Here is a 5336-nt window from a genome sequence, read left to right as displayed (position 1 = left end):
AGAGAAACGTTTTTCTGCCGTTTTGAGAGGTTCAAACACTGATGACATCTATTAAACAGACAAGGAGCAAGGAACCCCGCAGAGACAGAGTTCAATTTAGCTCATGAGGAGAACGCATGGAGCTGCACACTTAGTCACAGTCTCGCCCTACGCTCTTAGGTTCAACTCCCGCGTCCCTCTATTTATTCAGGAGTTCCATAGTCAGCATCAATGAGGCCGCCTCTAAAAGGAGTGGTCACATATATGATGCAAAGCAGGTCCAGTACGCACAATACGTGACGGAATGTGCTGGGGGCCTTGTGATTTCGCCTTGTCTCTGCTTAGTCTGGGTGCTGTCGTTGAGGTTCTTGAAACCCTTGGCTGTTAGAGGACTAAGACAAAGATGAATGAAGATATCACCGACAAGTTATTCGGACCTGTTTCTCAGTGTTTACTTTCCAGCGTCATCAAACACCGCAGAGTTTGACTGCCTTATCCTGTATTTTATTTTTCAATAATAAACACAAAGGCACTCCAAATCACGGCGGTGATGACTAAAATTGTCCGGTAGCTTCCGAAGGACCGAGCGACAATACAAAACTCTGGTGCACTGGACCCCAACGCTGATACTACGGCAGAGAGTCGTTGGGCGAATCGGACGTGTAACACGTCAGTCGTGATGTTAGCCTGTCCGGGGCCTAATTGTGCTACCGTAACTGTAAACTCCACGGCTAACCCCCCCACCCCCCCGCGCCCCACCCCCAACCCCGACCCCCGCCTTTCGGCTCTAGACAGAGACTTCAATTTTTGTTATTTGGCTCCAAAATGGCTCTTTCAACGTTCTGAGTTGCCTACCCCTGCGTTAGTTGAAAAGCGGCAAATAAGTGAATGCAACAGAAACGTTGCCATGGAGACAGTCAGGTTCAAACCCTGATGACATCTATTAAACAGACAGTAAGCAAGGAACCACGCAAAGATAGAGTTCAATTTAGCTCATGAGGAGAACGCATGGTGCTGAACACTTAGTCACAGTCTCGCCCTACGCCCTAAGGTTCAGCTCCCGCGTCCCTCTATTTATTCAGGAGTTCCACAGTCCACATCATTTTAATATTCCTGAAGGAATGAATAAAGTACTATCTATCTATATATCTATATATCCATCTATCTATCACTGAGGCCTTATCTAAAAGGAGTGGACACATATATCATGCAAAGCAGGTCCAGGACGCACAATAAGTGACAGAATGTGCCGGGGGCCTTGTGATTTTGCCTTGTCTCTGCTTCGTCTGCCTGCTGTCCTCCTATCTGCGTTGAGGTCCTTGAAGTCCTTGGCTCTTAGCGGGCTAAAACAAAGATAACATCTGCGGCTGTGGCCGCCCCTCAGACAAGAAGTTTTTGTCCTTGCACAGATAGAAAAAGTACAGCTTAAGCACAATAGCTAATAACTGTAGCAACGGACTTTAAGCATACTAAAGTTGTGTGATTACATATATACATGATTATTCTAACAGAGACAAGGGTTGTTTTACCTGCCTGGCTGCAGTCACGCCGCGACACCTGTCCGTCAGTAATAACAGTCCCCGATAACCGGAACCAATTCAAACCGTTATTTGTTTTTTTATTGTTTAATTTGCATTGCCTCACACGATGAACACTACATATATTTCTATATGACGCCGAATAAAACTCCGGGAGCCGTCACTTTTTTGTGCTCGCTATCCAGGTACTTTACCAGCTATTGTCCGCCGACCGCCGTGTTGCTGTAGGGAGAAAAATTGCGGAAATAACATTATTCTCCGCGCGTCGGCTAAATACAAATATGTTCCACAACCCCTAACACGTTTTTTTTCAAAGCCTGCAGTGAAGAGAAAGGTTTGTGATGAGCAAAGACCATTCCAGGAAAAGTGGAAGATGCAATATTCCTTTGTGCAATATTCATTTGCACAGAGAAAGTTGCGGTGCACAAGGGATACAGTTTGAAACGTCAATATACAACTACACATGCTGAGGAGTATGCAAAATACCAGGGTGATGAGACAGTGAACCGGGTTGCACATTTTGAAACCAGTCCACTGAGACGAAGGGATTTCTTCAAGAAAGCAAGCGAAAAGAGCGATGCAGCAATCACAGCTGGAAGAAGTTTTTTGTCCTTGCACAGATAGATCGAGATGGTTGCAAGGGCGGAAAAGCCATTCAAAGAAGGTGAATTCATTAAAAAGTGCAGGTTAGGTGTTTTTATTAACAAATCTTTTCTGGCGGTTCAGCCTCACCCAGTTTCTGCACCCCGGTAAATTGAGTTTGAGACCCCTGCTTTACGCATTTGAGCATACGTGCAACGAAGTGGTTAATAATGAAACGTACCAAATTCCCTTTTTTTTCATATTTGTGTGTTCTGTCGCACTCACCGTTATGCTTCTGGAATGGTGTGACGCAGCCGCCAACATTAGTGTTCATCAACAGTGTTTGAAAAGTAAGATCCATCCATCTTTTTCCGCTTATCCGAGGTCGGGTCGTGGGGGCAGCAGCCTAAGCAGGGAAGCCCAGACTTTCCTCTCCCCAGTCACTTCGTCCAGCTGCTCCCGGGGGATCCCGAGGCATTCTCAGGCCAGCCGGTAGACATAGTCTTCCCAGCGTGTTCTGGGTCTTCCTGTGGCCTACTACCAGTCGGACATGCCCTAGGGAGGTGTCCGGGTGGCATCCTGACCAGATGCCCGAACCAACTCATCTGACTCCTCTCCATGTGAAGGAGCAGCGGCTTTACTTTGAGTTCCTTCCAGATTGGCAGAGCTTCTCACCCTATCTCTAAGGGCGGAGGAAACTCATTTCAGCCGCTTGTACCCACTAAGTGCGCAGCGCCATGCGTTCTCCTCATGAGCTAAATTGACTCCGTCTTTGCATGATTCCTTGCTTCTTTTCTGTTTAATAGATGTCATCAGTGTTTGAACCTGACAATCTTGTCCTTTGGGTCATAACCCAAAGCTCTTGACCATAGGTGAGAATGGGAACGTAGATCGACCGGTAAATTGAGAGCTTTGCCTTCCGGCTCAGGTCCTTCTTCACCACAACGGATCGATACAGCGTCCGCATTACTGAAGACGCCGCACCGATCCGCCTGTCCATCTCACCGTCCACTCTTCCCTCACTCGTGAACAAGACTCCTAGGTACTTGAACTCTTCCACTTGGGGCAGGGTCTCCTCCTCAACCCGGAGATGGCAGTCCACCCTTTTCCGGACGAGAACCATGGGACTCGGAATTGGAGTTGCTGATTCTCATCCCGGTCGCTTCACACTCGGCTGCGAACCGATCCAGTGAGAGCTGAAGATCTTGACTGCACCTAGAAATTCTGTCCATAAAAGTTATGAACAGAATCGGTAAGAAAAGTAAGATCAAGTGGTTTATTTTGATATAAATATATAAATATGTGCCTCTGTTTTTTGTAGTGAAGGATGCAACGTCTTTTAAAATTATTTAGCGTTTTAAGCATAATTCATTTTGTTAAGACTATTAACAATAGAATCTGCATATGTAAGCATATAATCAACCATGTTGGTATCTAGGGATGAGCTCAACAAACGGCAAGCTTAGCACATTCAAATCAAGAGCAAAGACTACTCTCTGACTAAGCAACTTCCAAAGAACAAACTGAAATAAATAGAAATAAATATTTGGCCACCTATTCAAATGATAAGAATCAGGTGTCCTAATCACTCAGCCAGGACACAGGTGTATAAAATCAAGCACTTAGGCATGGAGACTGTTTCTACAAACATATCTGAAGGAATTGGTCGCTTTCAGTGATTTCCAGCATGGAACTGTCACAGGATGCCCACCTGTGCAACAAATCCAGTCCTAAAATTTTCCTCGCTCCTAAATATTCCAAAGTCAACTGTCGGCTTTATTATAAAGGAAATGGAAGATTTTGGGAACAACAGCAACTCAGCCACCAAGTGGTAGGCCAGGAAAACAGACAGAGAGGGGTCAGCCAATGCAAAGAGACTTTCTGCACAATCGGTTGCTACACAGCTCCAAACTTCCATGTGACCTTCCAATTAGCCCACGTACAGTACGCAGAGAGCTTCGTGGAATGGGTTTCCATGGCCGGGCAGCTGTGTCTAAGCCATAAATCACCAAGTCCAATGGGATGCAGTGGTGTGAAAACACGTCGCCACCTGACTCTAGAGCAGTGAAGACGCCTTCCCTGGACTGATGAGTCCCGCTTTTCCATCCGGCAATCTGATGGAAGAGTCTGGGTTTGGAGGTTGCCAGGAGAACGGTACATTTCGGATTAAATTGTGCCGAGTGTGAAATTTGGTAGAGGAGGAATTATGGTATGGGGTTGTTTTTCAGGAGTTGGGCTTGGCCCCTTAGTTCCTTTACTCTTCCAACATGAGGTCCATAAAGACATAGATGACAGAGTCTAGTGTGGATGAACTTGACTGGCCTGCTCAGAGTCCTGACCTGAAACCGACAGAACACCTTTGGGATTAATTAGAGCCAGGTGTTCTCGACCAACATCAGTGTGTGACTTTACCAATGCGCTTTTGGAATAAATCCTATAAACACACTCCGCGACCTTGTGGACAGCCCTTTTTCCAGAAGAGTTGAAGCTTTAATTACTGCGAAAGGTGGACTGACATCATATTGAACATTACGGGTTAGAAATGGGATGGCACTTCAAGTTCATATGTGTGATGTTTATGGTATGGGGTTGTTTTTCAGGAGTTGGGCTTGGCCCCTTAGTTCTAGTAAAAGGAACTTTGAATGCTCCAGGATACCAAAACATTTTGGACAATTCCATGCTCCCATTCTTGTGGGAACAGTTTGGAGCGGGCCCCTTTACTCTTCCAACATGATTGTGCACCAGTGCACAAAGTAAGGTCCATAAAGACATGGATGACAGAGTCTAGTGTGGATGAACTTGACTGGCCTGCTCAGAGTCCTGACCTAAATCCGACAGAACACCTTTGGGATGAATTAGACCAACAACAGTCATCAGTGTGTGACCTCACCAATGCGCTTTTGGAAGAATTCCTATAAACACACCCTGCGACCTTGTGGACAGCCCTTTCCCAGAAAAGTTGAAGCTGTAATAGCTGCAAAAAGTGGAGGGACATCATATTGAACCCTACAGGTTAGGAATGGGATGGCACTTCAAGTTCATATGTGAGTCAAGGCAGGGGAACAAATACTTTTGACAATATAGTGTACATGAACGCACAAAACCCCAAATAGTCCAAGTTCCGGTCAAGTCCGCACACTGCGGAGAGAAGCAATCTGAAGGCTGAGTAATGAGCAATGAATTAAACATTAAGGTCAATGTCTCCAGGGCATAAACAAATATTCTGTAAAAGAAAAA

Source organism: Nerophis ophidion, linkage group LG22, assembly GCF_033978795.1.
Source record: "Nerophis ophidion isolate RoL-2023_Sa linkage group LG22, RoL_Noph_v1.0, whole genome shotgun sequence".
Classification (NCBI taxonomy): Eukaryota; Metazoa; Chordata; class Actinopteri; order Syngnathiformes; family Syngnathidae; genus Nerophis; species Nerophis ophidion.
Note: the sequence above shows the minus strand (reverse complement) of the source record.